This window comes from Bufo gargarizans, chromosome 8 (genome assembly GCF_014858855.1).
Source record: "Bufo gargarizans isolate SCDJY-AF-19 chromosome 8, ASM1485885v1, whole genome shotgun sequence".
NCBI classification, from domain to species: Eukaryota; Metazoa; Chordata; class Amphibia; order Anura; family Bufonidae; genus Bufo; species Bufo gargarizans.
In genome coordinates, this window is record NC_058087.1 from 15,222,521 (window position 1) to 15,244,264 (window position 21,744).

General features: G+C 43.2%; 1 protein-coding gene across 1 annotated transcript in view; it reads right to left on the reverse strand.

The window, feature by feature from the left end:
• The window catches only part of LOC122944650 (sodium channel protein type 2 subunit alpha-like), a 181,434-nt gene extending 160,619 nt beyond the window's left edge, over positions 1–20,815 (reverse strand). The window contains exon 1 of the mRNA XM_044303168.1: positions 20,715–20,815. The gene's annotated coding sequence lies outside the window, so the exon portion shown is untranslated. The remainder of the gene's footprint in view (positions 1–20,714) is intronic.
• Between the last annotated feature and the right edge of the window lie 929 nt (positions 20,816–21,744).

Genomic DNA, 21,744 nt, shown 5'->3' on the forward strand with positions numbered 1-21,744 from the left:
GTTAAGATAAGGTTTATTAGATGACCAGCACAAAGTGAAAGTAAAAAAGTACCGATCACACAGCTAGAAAAACAGATAAAGGGAATGTGCCACCAAAAATGTTATCTGACAGTAAAAATCTGATGATAGCACATGTCCTTTTTTCGAATCTGTTTTTATTTTCTGTTTGTAGATTTTTAAATTTCCTGAAAATTATTATGGGGGGTGGATATCTTGCCTGAGTGTTTTTTAACAGCATTTAGAAAACCTAAAGAAAATTGCTTTATGGGATCCCCATAGTCCATGTATACAATGGTCAGGAGGGGACCTCATTGACTTCTGTGGGAGAGTTTTCTAGGCAGCTCTGTGACCTGAGGTCATTGTACAAGGAAGGAATAGATAAGCTTTGACAATCATCTAGTGTGAATGCTGGTTCCTGTCTTATCTGTACACAGAGATGATATCATTACAGGCAGGTTCAGAATGAGTTAACTGCAGTAAAGTGATCTGTACAAACCAAGCCAATTATTAGACATAGTAGCCGACTACAGGATTTTTGGTTTTAGTTTAAATATAAAAAGTGACATGGAAATTGGAAGGAACATCAAAAATTATGTAAAAACATGTTAAACATAAAAAAGTGATTTAAACAACAGGTCAATTTCTGATGACACATTCCCATTGACAGAATGGCTCAATATTTTTTAATAAAGACCAATTGAAAAACAGATTTTTAGCCCAAAAGGAGTAAAATTCAATCATAAAAAATTACCTCTGAATGTGTACTTCCATGATTGTGATGAAAGGGTGTCAAATGGATTATGTGAATAATATGTGGAAGGCCCATCATCAGGAAGAGTAGGAGCAAAATGGCTTACTTGCAGTAGTCCATGACGACTTATTTTTTTCAGCTTTTCCACTGGAAAAAAAAAAATGCTTAGCAGCTTATCTGGTGTTCAGAACACAGCTGCACACATACATGGCTGTCCTCAGGGAGTCGCTTGGGTTAAGACCGTCTGAGAAATATCAGACGAGCTTGCCTCTAGAACTGGTGTCTGTCACTGCTGTGCATTTTTATCCTAATGCACCGGCCTACTGTGCTGACTATAGGGACGAGGCCCAGGGGCGTTTTTAAGGCTGAGGATTTGTAGAGTACATTCAGAAACATGGTAAGGGGCTCGGCAATTACTCGTAGAACCATGCTCAGCGCATATTTAATATTAGTATGTAGGAAGGCTAGGAGACCACAGGCTGGTGGAGCATGGGGATAATTATATCTTATCTATATATAGGAATATATTCTGTGTTCTATGTAATTGAATGAAATTAAAAGCTATTTCTTATCATATTTAGATAATCTTGCCGTGCATAGTATGTCTGTGTATTAGATTGACAGTTGTAAATCCACTGGGACCGCCACCAGCAGTCATAGACCATACAAGGAAATTTCCTGGTGGGCTGATGCCCAGGGGGGAGCCCAACTGGGTGCATAATGATCTGATGTTTTCAGCCTTAATTAATGCTAGAAGCATCAGGTATTTATTTACCTGGCTGGCGGCGGCAGGTCCCCTCCTGAATTTAACGGTATCGCCATTCTCACGAAGGTGATACAGTTGAATATTGCAGTGGGTGCAGTATTTTGTGCTGCACTGTAGTATTTGGTTCTGCTGGAGCGGTATTTTGTGCTGCACTAAGGTATTGCTGGTCTTGCCTTCTGTTACTTTAGACCAGGGGTGGCCAACCTGCTGTTCTCCAGCTGTTCTAAAACTACAACTCCCACCATGCCCTGCTGTAGGCTGATAGCTGTAGGCAGGCTGGGCATGCTGGGAGTTGTAGTTTTGCAACAGCTGGAGAGACGCAGGTTGGCCATTCCTGCTTTAGACCCTCCTACAACATGGGGTCACTTTTATTTTTTTCTCTAGGGCCACTTTAAGTTTCCAGTCTGCCCCTGGTACAGGATCAAATATGGGCTCAGAGAAATGGTAAAGGTACCAGGTATGGAAACACATACCTATACTTGGCACTGAGGCCAAGGGGCCTAATAACCTGACTGATGGGACAGCCACCTACACTTCTAGGAATGGTATAACCTTGCTTTTTATTCAGCAGTCATTTGTCTAATACCTTTAAGGCAGGCATGTCCAAACTGCGGCCCTCCAGCTGTTGCAAAACTACAACTCCCAGCATGCCTGGATAGCTTACAGCTATTAGGGCATGCTGGGAGTTGTAGTTTTGCAACAGCTGGAGGGCCGCAGCTTGGACATGCCTGCTTTAAGGCTTTCTGTACACGAACGTATCTGTTCCGTTCCGTGCATTGGGAACCACAATTTGCGGTCCCCAATGCACGGAGAACGTTCGTGCGGCCTCTGGGACGGATCCAGACCCATTCAACTTGAATGGGTCTGTGATCCGCCCGTTCTGCAAAAAGATAGAGCAAGTTCTGGATTTGCGGACCCATTCAAGTGAATGGGTCCGCATCCGTGATGCGGTATGCAAATGGTGTCTGTTTATTGTAGATCCGTATATGCGGTCCGCAATATGGAAACGGAACACATACATTCATGTTCAGGAGGCTTTAAGCAAATACATCAGAAAAATCCATATGGTGCTCAGGCAATAAGACATAGATAATCTCAATACAGTTGAATAGCAAGGACAAGCAATGTGCATGACCATCAAAGCTCCATTTAAAGGGGATGTCCAGGCTACAGATATTGATAACTTATCCTCAGGATAGGTTATCAATATCAGATCGGCGGGGGTCCGACACCCAACACCCCCGTAGATCAGCTTCAGGTAGCCGCGGTGCTAGAAATTATACAGTATACAGAGCAGTAGCAGAAGGTTCCATACACTATGTAGTTTCTGGTTCCGGCATACTGGAGCTCAGCTCGCATTGATTTAAATGGTAGCCAACCTGCAGTACTTCTGGCACGGCCACTACACAGTGTACAGCTCTGCTTCCAGCTCCGTATACTGTATAGTTTCTGGTGCTGCGGCTGCCTGAAATATCTGCTTGTTGGGGGGTGGGCAATATTCGGACCCCAACTGATCTGATATTGATAACCTATCCTGATGATCAGTGGCGTAACTAGAAATGACCAGGCTCCACAGCAACTTCTTTGCAACCCCCACTCCTGTGGCTAGTCAAGATCGCTCTCTCAGACCAGGTCCGGCAGCTGCTCCGTCCGTTTCCTAAAGTGTCTCTGTATATAATGTCATTGTAAATTACTGATGAGACCCTGACAATGAAATATTTTAGTTCTCCTCCTGAGTGGGCCCCTTCTGAGTTTGGGCCCCAAAGCAGCCGCTTCCCCTATAGCTATGCCCCTGCTGATGATAGATCATCAATATCTAAGCTCTGGAAAACCCCTTTAGGCCTCATGCATACGGCCGTGTTCCGCGGCCGAGAGTGGTCCGTGGTAACCCGGCCGGGATTCCTGTTGAGAGCAGGAGCGCACGGCGTCATTAGTTGCTATGACGCCGTGCGCTTCATGCTGCCGCTGCTGTACAGTAATACACTTGTATAGTGTATTACTTAATTACTGTACTGCAGCGGCTGCATGAAGCGCACGGCGTCATAGCAACCAATGATGCCGTGAGCTCCTGCTGTGAGCAGGAATCCCGGCTGGGTTACCACGGACCGCTCTCGGCCGCGGAACACGGCCGTGTGCATGAGGCCTTAATTGTATTCTCAGTCACTAGTCCACACTGGGTAGTGCTTTTATAATTATGACAAATCCCAACACAACAGCTGCTGACAGCAGTAAAAACAACATGGATTCTACATGTATTGAATTCACCAAGACAGAGATTTTGGAGGGTGACAAATTCAATCATCATTTGATTTGAATTCAATATCAAAAGCAGTAATCTGGATGGAACACAATGGTGGAGATTTATCAAACCGTGTAAAGTAGAAGTGGCTTAGTTGCCCATAGCAACCAATCAGATTCCACCTTTTATTTTTCACAGCTCCTTTGGAAAATGAAAGCTGGAATCTGATTGGTTGCTATGGGCAACTAAGCCACTTCTACTTTACACCAGTTTAATAAATCTCCCCCAATAGCTTTATTATAGTTAAAGTTGAATTTAGACGGAGTGAGCTAAAGCCAATTGTCAGGAAGGAAGCATTACTTCCCGTAAGTCAGCTGCTCATTAAGAGGAGGTTAAGCGGTCGCTTTTGGGATAGCTCGTCCTCATACAGCTGGGCAGCAGATCGCTGTTTAGACCGCACAATCTGCTGCCCAAAAACGATAATTTAGGTGCCAGCACTAACGATCATTTCACCCAATGGACGAGCGTTTCGCTCATGCATTGGGTGATCCGCTGCACTTTTACACGGGCAGATTGTCAGGCAGATTGTTCCCTATAATCTGCCCGATTATCTACCCATGTAAATCCACCTTAAGTCTGACATCTTGATTGGACTGGCATCAATAAAGTTAGTGGCATCTCTACTATCCAGCAAGGCCTTAAGTTACCCAAACCAACAGCATTATATTGTAGACCCTGAAGATATCTGGGCACCATGAGACAATGGCGGAGAAGAACATAGTGACCTGAAGCACCGAGCAAAAAACCCTGGTGCTAGTGACACCAATCCCCGGTGATGACAAGGACTGATCCAAGTGATTTCAGCCCATATAGCATTGCTGAATATAGTGGTGCCATAAAATGCTCAAAAATATAATTATTTTGTGATCTGGTGTCATCCATACATGCAATAGGGAAAAGTGATAAATATGTCCATAGCTTTACTATGACCACAGTTAGGTTAATTCAGCTACATGCCCTGTGCACTCCCTAGCATGTTCGCAGTCTCAGACCGAGCTCTTACAAAATACATCTGGTCAGAAAACCTCACCCAGACATCAGCGTGGCCTTTAATCATGGCAGGCTGTCACAATGATTGCGTCAAAGCATATTAGTCAACATTGCAGCCAACACTGTCCTCTCCATATCAGGAATAGTGCTGGCTGTAATTTCAAGTACAAAAATTATTTTAAAAAATGTGTATCTCTCCCCACATCTCCAGACATGCAATTCTACAATAGTCCAAAAGACTAAAAACATAAAAGAAACAATGTCAAGGAGAGAAAACAAGAACATATAACCAATTAATGGAGGAGAAAAAAACTCCTTGCCATTGAATAGGTAGCATGCAACAAAAGCCGATAAGTAACACGGAAAGCAGTTTTATAATCGTCCCCTCATTCAAATATCCAAAGTATGAAGGAAGCCGTTGTTTGATACATACTCACCCCGGTTCTTTCTCATCTGTAATAATGGAAAATGACTTAGCGGATTTCACTATATCAGAGGAGCTGACCAATCAGTTGAATTATCAAATTAAGGCAGCACCAATGAATAAAAACTAAGCCATTAGAGAAGCCCTAGGGAAGAAGCGTATGCATATAATATATCTGGAAAGGTTTGGGGCATTTAAGGGGTTCTTAGATTTAAGCCAATAAGGTAATAGTAATGAAGCGTTAATTGTCTTCACAGTCTCTGACGTTTCGTTTAAGTACTGAACTCTAATTGTGGGCACTGTACCAAAGACAATGGAGTATGCAGGGTAGAGGTAGACCATAATGCTGTTATGAACCCCTTGAAGATATGGTGCCCAAACATAGTTGGTCCAATTTTCTTTGCTAACGGTTTTGTTGCTGTGAACCTGTGCAGGACTCAACTCTCAGAGGAACCATGTGGTTACCAAACGAAGGGATGGGCAAAAAGGTGTGGAGGAAAACTGACACCAGGCCTGTCTGTCCTAGGTGGCAAAACCAAAGCACCATAATAGGGTGCCAATTTCATTTTTTGCTGTTAGGATGCCTTTCTTCAGTGTATGGCACTCTCCAAAGGTGCAGACTTGGAGAGAGAATATACAAAGATAAATCCATGAAGTTGCCATTAGTCAGACCCCAACACTGAAAGAGCACATTGTTGTGGAATACAGTGAAAAATCTTCAAACCCACATCTCTTTGAGAAGACCATCCCCTTATTTAAACCAGATTCCCTGGTACAGATTTTCAGTTCCACCATATATTCTTGCCAGCTACCTTGAAGATCACTTTGCAGCGCAATTTTGGGTGGTCATCTTGAAGAGGTTTCACTTCAGTAAGCATCCAAACATCTGTAGTAACTCTTTGAGAAGGTAACATGACTAACAAAAATCAACCACATTTTCTTCTACAGATGTCTTAAAGCAGATAATGCATGTGTGATAAAAAGGCTTTCAACCACTAGAAGTGATGTCATATCACCAGGATATGTTATCACTCTCTAATTGTAGGGGATATAACTGCCAAGCACCCATACAGAGCCTCAGGATGAGTTGTAGTGCTAATGAAAAATAATCTGTCACCCGGTTTGGGTCCTCTAAACAGCCAACACGTCATTATACATCTGGAGTATAGGGTCCAAAACCGGCTCACAACAAAATCATCCATCCCTGCAGACAATGGTGGATGAAACTCAATCTTACCAGAAGAGTCCGGGACTCTTTTGCATCACAATTGGTCACACGCCAATGACGCCAAGAAAGATATACCCCACTTCACTGTGCACGTGCCGGACGCACAATGCATGCATAATGAAGCAAGATGTACCACCCTCGACTTTATCAGAGCAATGTGAATGGGATCAATGCTGCTGATGAAGACTCCCAGACTCCTGGAAAGTTCAAGCTTAATTTACTGTTCTTTGCAAGGATGGTTAGGTTTGCTATGGGAAGGCATGGGACTCTATATCCCTGCTGCATAATGGCATGCCGGTGGTTTAGAGGCCCCAAACCTGGTGACAGGTTGCCTTTAAATACTGTTACTCTTCCTCATTTTTTATCCTGTACAGAGCAGTACTCCTGTCCATCAAGGAACTGCAACAATGCCCATATAAAAGTTCTCAGGATCTGTGGTTTCAGAGGTCTGACCCACTTGGGTCTTAATGTATCCTAGCAATATGCCATAAAATAAGATGACAATACCTCTATAAACCAAGATTCCTATAAACACATATTAAAGAATGAAGGTGGATAATACACTGACCAAAAATATAAACACAACACTTTTGGTTTTGCTCCCATTATGCATGAGCTGAACTCAAAGATCTGAAACATTTTCTACATACACAAAAGACCCATTACTCTCAAATTTTGTTCATAAATCTGTCTAAATCTGTGTTAGTGAGCACTTCTCCTTTGCTGAGATAATCCATCCCACCTCACAGGTGTGGCATATCAAGGTGCTGATCAGACAGCATGAATATTGCACAGGTGTGCCTTAGACTGCCCACAATAAAAGACCACTCTGAAATGTGCAGTTTGATCACACAGCACAATGCCACAGATGTTGCAAAGGGAGGGAGCGGGCAATTGACATGCTGACTGCAGGAATGTCTGCCAGAGCTGTTGCCTGTGCAACGAATGTTCATTTCTCTACCATAAGCCGTCTCTAAAGGCGTTTCAGAGAATTTTGCGGTACATCCAACCGGCCTTACAACCGCAGACCACGTGTAACCACACCAGCCCAGGACCTCCACATCTAGCATGTTCACCTCCATGATCCTCTGAGACCAGCCACCCGTACGGCTGCAGCAACAATCGGTTTGCATAACCAAAGAATTTCTGCACAAACTGTCAGAAACCGTCTCAGGGAAGCTCCTCTGCATGCTCGTCGTCCTCCTCATTGGGGTCTCAACCTGACTGCAGTTCGTCGTCATAACCGACTTGAGTGGGCAAATGCTCACATTTAATGGTGTCTGGCATGTTGGAGAGGCGTTCTGTTCATGGATGAGTCCCGGTTTTTACTGTTCAGGGCAGATGGCAGACAGTGGGTGTGGCGTTGTGTGGGTGAGCGGTTTGCTGACGTCAGTGTTGTGGATCAAGTGGCCCATGGTGGTGGTGGGGTTATGTTATGGGCAGGCGTATGTTATGGACAATAAACACAGGTGCATTTTATTGATGGCATTTTGAATGCACAGAGATACCGTGACGAGATCCTGAGGCCCATTGTTGTGCCATTCATCCACGACCATCACCTCATGTTGCAGCATGATAATGCATGGCCCATATTGCAAGGATCTGTACACAAGTCCTGGAAGCTGAAAACATCCCAGTTCTTGCATGGCCAGCATACTCACCGGACATGTCACCCATTGAGCATGTTTGGGATGCCCTGGATCAGCGTATACGACAGCGTGTTCCAGTTCCTGCCAATATTCTGCCACTTCGCACAGCTATCGAAGAGGAGTGGACCAACATTCTACAGGCCACAATCAACAACCTGATCAACTCTAAGCGATGGAGATGTGTTGCACTGCGTGAGGCAAATGGTGGCCACACCAGATACTGACTGGCTTTCTGAACCACCCCAGTAAGGCCTCATGCACACGACCGTTTCATTCCGTGTCCGTTGTTCCATTTTTCGTGATATTCTGCGGACCCATTGACTTTCAATGGGTCAGTTGAAAACTCAGCTAATGCACAGTTTGTCATCCGCGTCCATGATCCGTGGTTTCAGTCCGTCAAAAAAATATAACCTGTCCTATTTTTTTCACGGAAAACGGTTTGCGGACCCATTCAAGTCAATGGGTCAGTGAAAAAACGCGGAGGCACACTAGATTGTCATGACTTTTTTTTACTTTCCTTCATGTCTGGTGATCCTCCAAAAATACAGGAAGACACACGGAAACAAAAACGGAAACGGATCACGGAACAACGGAACCCCATTTTGCGTAACGGAACACAACAACAGTCGTGTGCATGAGGCCTAAGGCAAAACTGTGCATATTTCAGAGTGTCCCTTTATTGTGGTAATTCTAAGGCACACCTGTGCAATATTCATGCTATATGCAAAGGAAGAAAAGCCTGGGATTAAGCGGGAGCCTGTGCCACTGTTTGCTGTATATGGAACTTGCTGAATAAAGATTGGGAACTTTTTCTACGTCCACGCTTGGTGCCGGAGCCTTTCTTTTTTCAATTCAATATTCATGCTGTCTAATCAGCACCTTGATATACCACACCTATGAGGTGGGATGGATTATCTCAGCAAAGGATATAACACAGATTTAGGCCTCATGCACACGACCGTTGTGTGCATCCGTGGCCGTTGTGCCGTTTTCCGTTTTTTTTCACGGACCCATTGACTTTCAATGGGTCCGTGGAAAAATCGGAAAATGCACCGTTTGGCAGCCGCATCCGTGAGCCGTGTTTCCTGGCCGTGAAAAAAATATGACCTGTCCTATTTTTTTCACGGCCAACGGTTCACGGGCCCATTCAAGTCAATGGGTCCGTGAAAGAACACGGATGCACACAAGATTGGCATCCGTGTCCGTGATCCGTGGCCGTAGGTTTTAGTTTCATACAGACGGATCCGAAGATCCGTCTGCATAAAAGCTTTTTCTGATCTAAGTTTTCACTTCGTGAAAACTCATTTCCGACAGTATATTCTAACACAGAAGCGTTCCCATGGTGATGGGGACGCTTCTAGTTAGAATACACTGCAAACTTTGTACAAGACTGCCCCCTGCTGCCTGGCAGCACCCGATCTCTTACAGGGGGATATGATAGTACAATTAACCCCATCATATCCCCCTGTAAGAGATCAGGGCTGCCAGGCAGCAGGGGGCAGACCCCCCCCCCCCCCTCCCCAGTTTGAATATCATTGTGCGGCCCCCCCCCTCCCCTGTTGTTAACTCGTTGGTGGCCAGTGTGCGCACCCCCCTCCCTCCCTCCCTCTATTGTTTTAATACATTGGGGCCAGTGTGCGCGCCCCCCCCCAACCCCCCCTCCCTCCCTCCCTCTATTGTTTTAATACATTGGGGCCAGTGTGCGCGCGCCCCCCCAACCCCCCCTCCCTCCCTCTATTGTTTTAATACATTGGGGCCAGTGTGCGCACCCCCCCAACCCCCAACCCCCCCTCCCTCCCTCTATTGTAATCATCATCGGTGGCAGCGGAGTAGAAGATTTTCATACTTACCTGCTTCTTGCTGCTGCGATGTCTGCGTCCGGCCGGGAGCTCCTCCTACTGGTAAGTGACAGGTCTGTGCGGCGCATTGCTGTCACTTACCAGTAGGAGGAGCTCCCGGCCGGACGCAGACATCGCAGCAGCAAGAAGCAGGTAAGTATGAAAATCTTCTACTCCGCTGCCACCGATGATGATTACAATAGAGGGAGGGAGGGGGGGGGGGGGGGGGGGGGTTGGGGGGGTGCGCACACTGGCCCCAATGTATTAAAACAATAGAGAGAGGGAGGGAGGGGGGGTTGGGGGGGCGCGCGCACACTGGCCCCAATGTATTAAAACAATAGAGGGAGGGAGGGGGGGGGGTTGTGGGGGCGCGCGCACACTGGCCCCAATGTATTAAAATAATAGAGGGGGGGTTGGGGGGCGCGCGCACACTGGCCCCAATGTATTAAAACAATAGAGGGAGGGAGGGGGGTGCGCACACTGGCCACCAACGAGTTAACAACAGGGGAGGGGGGGCCCACTGGCCACCAATGAGTTAAAAACAGGGGGGGGGGGTCTGCCCCCTGCTGCCTGGCAGCACCTGCCAGGCAGCAGGGGGCAGTCATGTACACAGTTTTTTTGTATATTCTAACCTGAAGCGTCTCCATCACCATGGGAACGCCTCTGTGTTAGAATATACTGTCGGAAATGAGTTTCACGATGTAGCTCATATCCGACAGTATATTCTAACATAGAGGCGTTCCCATGGTGATGGGGACGCTACAAGTTAAAATATACCATCGGATTGGAGAAAACTCCAATCCGATGGTATAACAGAACTCCAGACTTTACATTGAAAGTCAATGGGGACGGATCCGTTTGAAATGGCACCATATTGTGTCAACTTCAAACGGATCCGTCCCTATTGACTTGCATTGTAATTCAGGACGGATCCGTTTGGCTCCGCACGGCCAGGCGGACGCCAAAACGACTTTTTTTTCATGTCCGTGGATCCTCCAAAAATCAAGGAAGACCCACGGACGAAAAAACGGTCACGGATCACGGACCCACGGACCCAGTTTTTGCGGGCCGTGAAAAAAAACTGTCGTGTGCATGAGGCCTTAGAGTAATGGGTCTTTTGTGAAGGTAGAAAATGTTTCAGATCTTTCAGATCTTTGAATTCAGCAAAACCGAAAGTGTTGCGTTTATATTTTTGGTCAGTGTATATTGCTAATAAAATAATAGTAACAATAATAATAATAATAATAATAATAATAATAACAATAAGATGATAATGATGATGATGCTAATAAAACATTTTGCATTTGCCACAGTGGATCTAAAATTAAAGACTTGCTGTGAAAGTCCTCATGTTTAGTGTGAGCTACTATATTAGCATCCAAAATCCTGTTTTTAAGCAGGCCTCATAATGCAATGTTCACTCTGCTTCCATAGCAGATGTTAATAGTCCTCAGTATCTGCCCAAGTCACATACAGAGCAGTCTCTATCAAAGAGAACCTGTCAGGAGAGTCATGTATTCAAAACCAGGGTTAACAGGAAATCTCGACAGGTTCTCCCTTTACAAACATATATATATATATATATATATATATATATATATATGTTTTACTTTAAAACACTGAACAAATGCTCCAGGAACAGGTAGAAGAGCCATGGAGGGATGTCTCCCCACTGGCTTCTCCCATATATTGTTGTTAAGTGGCCCCGTGACTTTCTTCCCCGTTCCTGGCTCGTTTATAAAAAGGTAGCCTTTCAGCAGTGTTGGCGTCAGCACATGGCATAGCCGAGCAAGTGCTGGGGCCCACTGCTCTTGGGGGACCCACTGCCACTTGTGTAGCTATAAAGGTCACAGTGGTTGCAGTTGCAACCAGGCCCCTAAGCCAGGGGGGCCCACAGGCTGTGGCGCTGTATTTTTTCACTTTATAAGACTCAGCTTGTCTTAAAAAGGGAATACTAGTGAGCGCTTCCATTATAGTCTGCAGGAGGTGGGGGAGTGAAGCACTGTGAGTGCTGTACTCACCTCTCCTCCCTGGTCTCCTCCGGACCGGACTATGACCTGAAGTTGCAAGCAGTCAGGTGACTGTGCAGCGGGGCCCCAGAGAAGACGAGGGAGCGCGACTGCAGGGGAGAATGCCGTATCGGGATAGTGGAAGCATAGCAGGGGAGGTAAGTTAATTTATTTGTTTTAAAGTCTGAGGTCTGATATGGGGGCCCCATCTCATAAGTAGTCCTGATCTGAGGTCTCACATGAAGGTCTAAAGCAGGGATGTCAAACTCGTGGCCCTCCAGCTGTTGCAAAACTACAACTCCCATCATGCCTGGGCATACTACAGCTATCAGGGAATGATGGGAGTTGTAGTTTTGCAACATCTGGAGGGCCATGAGTTTGACATCCATGGTCTAAAGCAGGGGTGCACAACCTGCGGCCCGGGGGCCACATGCGGCCCTTGATACCATTCTGTGCGGCCCCCAACCATCTAGTAACAAACATGTATGTCTATGTCTTGTGGCTGCTCACATGTATTTTTTATGTTTACTCCCATTAGATGGGAGTCCTGGAAGTGTAACTACACATTAATGGCATATACTGTATGTTCGATATGCCATAAATACAGTATTTCAGGTTTTTTACCCCTTTAAATTTTATTTTCGGCCCTTGACGTTGGTTCAGTCTGAAAATGTGGCCCCCAACCAGAAAACGTTGTGCACCCCTGGTCTAAAGGGTATCTGATATGGTGATTGGGTCTGACATGGAGTCCTAATCTGAGGTCTGATATGGGGGTCTGACATAAAAGTCTAAAGGGGGTCTGATCTGAGGTCTGATATTGGGGGGTATAACATGAAAGTCTGATGGGGGGTCCCGTGAGGTTTGATATGGGGGTCTGATCTGAGGATCTGTTATGGGGATCTGATGATCTCATATGTACTGACGCAATTATTAAAGGGTAGTTTTTGTACTGGTGCATATTATAGGGGTATTGTTTGTGTTGGCTCACATTATAGGGGAATATTTTTTGTCCTGGCGCACAGGCTCTGTCTATTTGGCAACATCTATACTAAATGCAGTTTCATTGCCACGTGCATCGTGCAAAATGCCACAAGGGGGCCCACTGAGACTTTATCCCCAAGGGCCCACATGAACCTGGATCTGGACCTGCTGGTCAGGATTTTATGGTGCCTGTGGTTTGGGCACCATGAATCTCCCGATAGGTTCATCATAGGTTCACTAATCCTCCCAACCCCACATATAAGGAGAGAAGGGAATACGCTGCTACCAGACACTTCTAGCGGGAACTTATTTCCTAATCCATACGGGATGAGTTGGGAGACCGCCATACACATGGGTGGTCTTGGCTGTTGTAAACTAAACCTTTAGATCACAATACCACACTGTGGTTGCAACGTAGGAATCACACTGACAAGGGACAGGGTCATTGATATATAATCTGCAATCCATACTGCATGTAAGAAAGTCAGCATGGCGGTTATTAGAAGCTGACCAGACAGCATAACCATTCAAGATATCTAAATGTTTTTTTTCCAGGAATCCTGTCATCTTCAAACAGTGTGACTCAAACAGCCACCTTCTGTGGAGAATCTCCAGAGTCTCCGCCAGCTGTCAATTCAGCAAATTAACCAGGTTATCCCCTGCGTGCAACTAAGTTCAAATACTATGCATTGATGATCTATCCTTCTGAGAAGCCATCAATATGTGATTTGTAAAGGACTGGCCCCCAATATTCTGCATTCAAGTGAATGGGGCTGAGGTGCAGTGTCAGGCACAGACGCATGTCTGGATAACAGGGAAAAGGGTCACAGTCCCTTTCCTCTACTCAAATTATCCACTTGATCGTGCTGCCTTCTAACTTATTTCAGAAGGACCTGCGATTATGTCACCACGCTCACCACGTGGTGAGCGTGTTGACTTTATCGTAGGTCCTTTGGTAGGTCCTGCTGAAAGAAGATAGAAGGCACTGTGGCAGCGCGATCAAGTGGATGAGGAGAGTTGTTTTTTTTACCCGTAAATGACCATATTCTTTTGGAGTCTGTCTTAAGAATGCTATAATTTTCTGTTATAACCATATCATAACGGAAAATAATAAAGTAAAGTTCGGGTCCCAATTGACTTCAATGGGGTTCGGGGTCAAGTTTGGGTCAAGTTCGAATCCCAAACCCGGCGAACCCGACCTTCGGCTCATCCCTACTCACTGCCTATTATGTATATGCATGTACGTATAAGCCAAAGAGCGTTAATCGTTAAGGTCTCATTGAAGTGCAGCTATTAATGGGGCAATTTATCAAACTGGTGTAAAGTAGAACTGGCTTAGTTGCTAATAGCAACCAATCAGATTCCACCTTTCATTTTACAAAGCAGCTGTCAACAATGAAAGGTGGAATCTGATTGGTTGCTATGGGCAACTGAGCCAGTTCTACTTCACACCAGCTTTATAAATTACCCTATAAGACTTTCATCCTCCTTTGTGACTCCTGGATTATTCCATACATTGCATAATCCATATTTTTAGGATTTAAATATAATGTATTACAAAAAATCCCAATTAGCTAATTAAAATTAAGTTAATGACATGTATTAAGTAATGAAACAATTCTTAAATTCTTGCGGTGGCAGCAAATATTTATTTCCATGGGCACCACAACTGCAGGTTTATCCAGATACTATGGTGTTTCTTGAGTGGATATGTAAACTAATTAATCATAGAAGCACTCCCACAATAAATGTATTCTGACCTGTTAGAAAGGTGCATGATGTAAACTTTAGTGAATCTTCTTACCACTGACTGTATTTGTGAGTTAAAACCTCCCTTCTGATCCTCAGCTGTGTCATGTGACCAGCTCTCTGACTTTCCAAATAACACAGCTTCTCATGTGTGGACAGGAAGTCAATTTCTCTATGTATTCTATGTCAGTCTCATAGGGATGAATAGACAAATAACTGAGTTCCTTGTCAATTGGAGATCATAGTGTTGGTCACATGACACAGCCAAGGATCAGAAGGGAGGTTATAACTCGCAAATACAGTCACTGGTAAGAAGATTTTATATCATGTACCTTTCTAACAGGTCAGAGAATAAATATTTTTGTGGGAGTGCTTCTTTAAGTAACTATTAGATGTTGTACATATGTACGCTATGAGAAGAACTGCAGCTAACCTTATTATATTACCCTTTCTATGTGAAATATCAGATAACAAAATGTGTTTCTTAAAATAAATGAATATAAAGATAAAAACAGACCAAAAACTGTAAGATAACATGAAAACATATCATATTCCACTTGACATAAACTCTTTGTGGTGCTGATCTGTTTCCAGATATTCACCCACTAAAGGTAATTTCCCACAAGCCTTTCATCCATATCACATATAGTTCATATTGAAGAGCCAATAAGGATTTCTCCAGGAACACAACATTTCTGACCCTTGTTTAAGATAAACCATTACTAGCCAATTGGTAGGGATCCGACCTCCGGCACCCATGTTAATCAGCTGATTACCTATTCCCTTCATTTACCAGGCACAGCTAAATATGTTTCCTAGTGGTCGTCTCTGGTATTACAGCTTAGGGCAGTTTGGTCTCATTCTGAGAATTGGACTGAGTTCCAATACTATGCACAGTCACCATCAGAAGTACGGAGCTGTGTCTGGTAACTGGCGAAGGGGGGGGCGGCACTTGCTGCATAGCCCCAGAAACTGCTATCAGTTGATTGGCTGTGGTGCTGGGAGGTGGGCCCCCTCGAATTTTGTTTTGTTGGCCCCCTCGAATTTTGTTTTGTTGGCCTATTCTATGGATAGACTGTCAATTTTTCAGACTTAGAGGACCACTTTAATATTTTCACATGGCCGTATAAAATACAGTCACATATGAAATATGGCCACAAAACACCCAATAAACTTCCAATATAGTGCATTAGAAATATGAAAGCCAAAGGAAGATAATTTAATGAAAAATTACCTAATTAAAAAATTATTTCGCCAACATTAATCTAATGGCCAGCTATAAGCCGACCATAGACGAGAGAACCGATAGATCTCTGTCTTGATCCCTCCTATACATAAGCATGCTTGGCTCAGCTCAAATGGGAGAGGGAAGAAGGGTGCTGCCAAATACTTTTGATAGGCAATTTTGCTCTCCCTGAGAACAAAAGGATCAAGATTTTAATCCAAAATGCTCAACCCTTCTCTACCCTTAATGGCAGATGTTGGCGGAAAATCTGAAGGGAACATAAACATTAGATAGTGGGTTTGGATGATAATGACATACAAGATAAAGGTGTGTGTATGTGTTTCTCAACAACATATATGCATTGTTCAAGTGATACTCTTTCTCATTATGGAGAGCCCCTAGAATGCTGAGTAATTCTGCGCTGTATTGTAGGCCGGGCGATGCCCTCATTATGCCGAGTTCATGTGCGCAGTAATGTAAACCTGGTGATACCCCACTGGTTTTCTGGGAAAGATATTAAAATTAGCTTTACTAAACCTATTTGATGCCGGCAGATGTTATACATGATAATTTGGATATATTTTACCCAGAAATCCAGAGGAGCCTTGCCCAGCCTACAATAGTCATCACATATATCATCTGGTCTCCATAATAGAAATATTACCCACACAAAGGTTTCCCTTAAGGCCTGCAACTAGACATGTTGTTTTCATTTGCTTTTCTCTAATAAAGGACTAGTTGCAAGTGTGAGGCTGGTTTAGCTATTTTTGTAGCATCTTTGCCAATCTGCTGTGTAAATATAATGCAGCGTTTATATTGTTGCTGTGTCCACCTTTTACCTAATAGATATAATTATAGCTCCTGCTGTCTCACTTCAGTGGGACGGCTCCTTCCTATTTACTGGAGGATACATCAGCAAAAACAGTGAACACTAATTTTATTTCACCATTTTTTACCAACTTCAGATGAACCAGAAAAAGCTCTAAAATAGTATTCAAATGAAAGTAAGACTTTTTTTAAAAAAGAGAAAGAACAAGAATGTCTCTAGAGAAACTTGTCTTACTTGGTTGACTGGCCTTGTGGGGTTCTCTTTGGGGTGCTCTTCATCATTAGGGAGACCAAAAAATATGCTTGAATATTGTATGGCAGGCGACACTACTCTTGGTTTCTAGGAATATAATCGCATATCTTAATTCTTCTGGCATTAGATAGGATATCCCCTCCTTTCTTTTTTTGCTTTCTGGGAAAGATAGTCAAAATAGATTTTCTTCCAAAACAGAAAAGAATGCTAATCTTTTCATCTCTTTCTCTCACCCATATTCTCTCTGTCTCTCTCTCATTGGTTCGGCCTCTCTCGTGTTGGTTCGCCCTCTCTCATGTTGGCTCGCCCAAAATGATTCACAAAAAAATTGGTTTTGTCTAAATCTGAACTTTTTGATAAGAATCAGTTTTCTCATCCTGACATGCATGCCACATGATAAATTCTGGGGAACGTTTTCTCATACGGCCTCATGCACACAGCTGTTGCCCGACCGTGCCCGTATTGTCGCCCACATACAGCTTGAATGGGTCCACAATCCTGAAGGTCCGGTGCGGAACAGAGTGCTTTCGTGGGGTTGCTCTCCGTGCCTCCGCACCGCAAAAATGCATGCACTAGTTTCTTGCAGTGCGGACAGATCACTGACCCATTCAAGTTGAATAGGTCTGGATCTGTCTGCAGGATCCGCATGGATGTTGCAAATTGCGGTGCCCAATGCAGGAATGGCCGATCAACGTCTGTTTGCATGAGGCCTAACTTTGTGTTATGTTGTTCCTCTGTTATTCCTCTAGAAATGTATCAATTCTTGTCAAAAGTGTCACTGTACAGTCTGACACTTTCAGGACTAATTATACGGTGTCAGGCCTCTTTCACACATAAGTCAATCATGGACATGGGCTGTCTGTGGTCTCCACTGACACACTCCAATGTGTGCATTTACACTTCAGTGGCTTTCCATGAACTGTGGGTCAGTAGTGACACCAGGGAAGCACGTCCTATTTTTGCCTGTGATTACAGACCCCTTATGCATATTATGGATCCATGAAAAGCACTGATATAACACGGATGCCATCCATGTTCTTTCAGTGATTTTCACAGACCATTGGTAGGAGATGTGCTGGATACAAATTTTCATCCTAGCAGTGTCCGTGGAAAATGGATGACAAACGGGGGGCAAAAAATGGACACATGGACCAAACACGGATCCTTGTCATGGATATCTTCACGGATGAACCACTGACCAACCTGTCATGGATGTCACCACGAACGTGTGAAAGAGACCTCAGTGTGTACAGGAACCCCCCCAACTGGTAGCATCCATTCAGTCATATATTTCTAGGAGGAATAACAGAGGAACTGCAAAATGTATAGTTCTAAGAAATGATGCTTCAGAATAATTGTTTCATAGGGAATAAACATACGAACTAAAACAGATAAGTCAGGTGAGATGACAGATCCTTCTTAAGTAAAAAAAAAAAGTATATTCCATATTGATTTGAAAAATTCTAATATTTGTGAAACTGGGCTTTAACAACTAAATAAAAATGTCATGTATTAGACTTTAACTACAAAGAAATGCATTTTTAGGATAATAAACATTAAAGGAGAATTATATGATCCATAAGGATACCATATAGAAAATCTGCATGAAATTTGCGCCAAAACCGCACATAAACCTGCACTAGTTTTGGTGCATTCTTTGTGCTTTTTTTATGCGTTATTTTTGGTCGTATTTTCATGAACATTTTCTGCTTATGTTAACAGCCCCCTTGAAGTCTATGGGGAAAACCACTGTACAGAAGGTGCGGAATCGCACAAACAGTCGACATGCTGCAGATTTCAAAATCCGCACCACAGGCCAATTTCAGCACGGAAATAAAAAGCAAAGTCTACACTTTGCTTACACTGTATGACGCTCCTTTTTTCCTGTATTACAATCCCCACGGAAAAAACGCACATAATCTGCATTGTGTGCAGGTAAAGTGGTAAAAACAAAATCACACCGTTTTATACGCATTGTGTAAAAAAAAAAAAAAAAAAAAAAAAAAAAATCATGAATTTTTTCAATGTATTCAGTGAGACCTGGGTCACCGGTCTTTTGAAGGTATTGCACTGCCAATTTGTTTGTGCTGCTCTTTGACTTTTTCTTTTCTAGATCATGAATAAGTTATAAAAATAAGTTTACTTTTTAATGTGTAATATATGTTGCGTCTATAGTGGCTAAAGAGCGACCATTTCATTTGGATTTTTTATTTTTTATTTTAAAGGAATAATAATGGTACAAGGAGATAAATCAGAAATTAAAAATGCCATTTACTTGATATTTTGTAGCTTTTAACCTGTTACGTTCAGTTTGATAACATATAAAAAGCATATGGGCAGTACGGTGGCTCAGTGGTTAGCACTGGTGCCTTGCAAAGCTGGGGTCCTAGGTTTGAATCCGGCCAAGGACAACATCGCATGGAGTTTGTATGTTCTCCCTGTGTTTGCGTGGGTTTCCTCCCACACTCCAATGACGTACTGATAGGGAGGTTAGATTGTGAGCCCCAATGGGGACAGTGTGATGCTAATATCCTTAAAGCGCCATAGAAGTGCATAAAAAAAAATTATATATTAAAAAATCTTCCGTTTGCAGAAAAATAACATACTGAGTTAGAAATAATGTCTGCTCTGAAATTACATATAAAAATCAGCATCAAAAGCAGATGCAAAGTTCACTATCTGAAATAGTGCCGGCAGCCGGCGTACAGTGAGTATCACTTCATCTTGCTCTGTACAGATTGTCAATTTAGACTTAAGAGGAAGGTTAGCCCTGCCACACCCACACTCAGGATGGAGAAAAAAAAACATAAAAAACCTCGAGCGACTTCCCCTCATGCTAAGGTTACATTTAATCACTAAAGCTTGATCTGAGTTAAAGGATGCCCCTCAATCTGCATAGATTACCATTATTTTGCATGATTTATATACAATTAACCTTTCTGCAAAAGATCACAGAACAAAGAGCTGGAATTGTCCGGAATGCAATCAGATCAGAACATAGAACAACGCCCTAGCTAACAAAAAAAATATATCTCTAAAAAAAAAAATAATAATCACGAAATATACATACTAATTTCAATCATCCTTACTAAGTGTCCTTCAAAAAAGGTCTAATAAAAGCAACAAAAATACACACAAAAAATACGTTGAATTTATTCTAAACTATTATATTTTTCAAACTTATTTGAAGGTTGCAGGCATATTTTCAGATGAATAAAGAGGATGCCACCCGAAAGGCCTCCTGATCCGAGCAAAGGGAAATAAAATCTCTTAGGCCTAAAGGATATGTTTTTGCTTCTTTTTTTTCTTTTCTTTTTTTTTTTTTTCCAGGAAAATAGCAGCAGTATCTAATAAGCCCTGGCTTTCTATAACAGATTTGATCCTGATATGTGATTAGTCTGCTGCAGGGGGGGAGCAGACAGTAAGCAGATACAGTTCGCCCTCTCCTACCTCATGGGCAAAAGATAAGGAAGTAGACATAATTATATGCTGATTGCAAGATTATTAGAAGCAGTGAGGAACGGGGTGGGGGGGGGGTAGCAAAATGTTCCAAATTCATCCCTTTAACTTGCTAACAGATACTATGGAGATAGAGAATAGATTGGGGCGTCGAAAAGCTATAAATATCAGGTTGTTGAAAATGATAATAGTAATGCATGTCATGAGGAGCTGCGGACCATGTGTTGCATGCAAGCGAGAAGCAGAAAATGTACTGTAATCTTACCTGATGAGGGATACATTAGATGTTATAGCATAGGGTAACGTCCCGGGGTTCTTGCCAAGGCAGGTTTTCCGCGGTGAGGCACAGATATGCACAAAGCTGCCACCTTCATTTCATTCTGCTTGCAAAAGAAAAGATAAACCTCTTCTTAATGTTCTCCATCTCCTGTACTGGTGCTTTCTCTATGGTCTGTAAGGCATGAAACTGCAAAGGAAATAAATATATAAAAATGCATGCAACACCTCAATATGGCAGCTCCATCTACTGGTAAAAGCATAAACAGAATATAGGTTGTGAGATTAGAGACGTGCACAACGCTAGGAGAATGGGAGTAGCGACCCAAAAGTTGACATTAGAAATGTGTTCTAAGTAGTTTAGTTCCTCCCTCTGTTCTTAGTGACTCTTCTCCGTACGTTTAATGTGAATCCATCTCTGTCATTAAACGTTTGATACCATCTACGCAATTTCAATTTCCACGCCCATATTGATGTTCTACAGCCGTTGGCTAAAGCAAGGCGAAAGAGACGGCCGAAACCCCCATAATTGAATGGAGATAAGAGGTGCTGTCGGTGCCGCTTATCTTCTAGATAGCAACAGAAACAAACAGGGAGATCCCAACCTTTCAAATTATTATCAAAAGCAGAGAGAAGGAAAACCTTTGCAGGGATAGACGCTGGATTTTAGTAGATGCTCCCGTTTGCCTCCACATTCCTAAAGCATACTGGTAGGTTAAAGCGATTTTCGGGAAAAATAAAATAAAAAATAAAATATATTATATATATATATATATATATATATATATATATATTAGTATATGGTCCACAAAGGGCTAAAAATAAAAAGTCAACTCAACCTCTTCGATACTCCATCCTTGCTATTCCTGGCCCTTGCTGGTCCTGGATCCACAGACCAGGTGTGGCCCACGTAGCCGATCCACGACCCACGTTGAGGTGGGTCACCACTATTAGATGAACGGGTCTTTCCTGGCATTTTCAGCATTTCAAGCTGGAAACAGGAAGTAAAAAGCAACTGG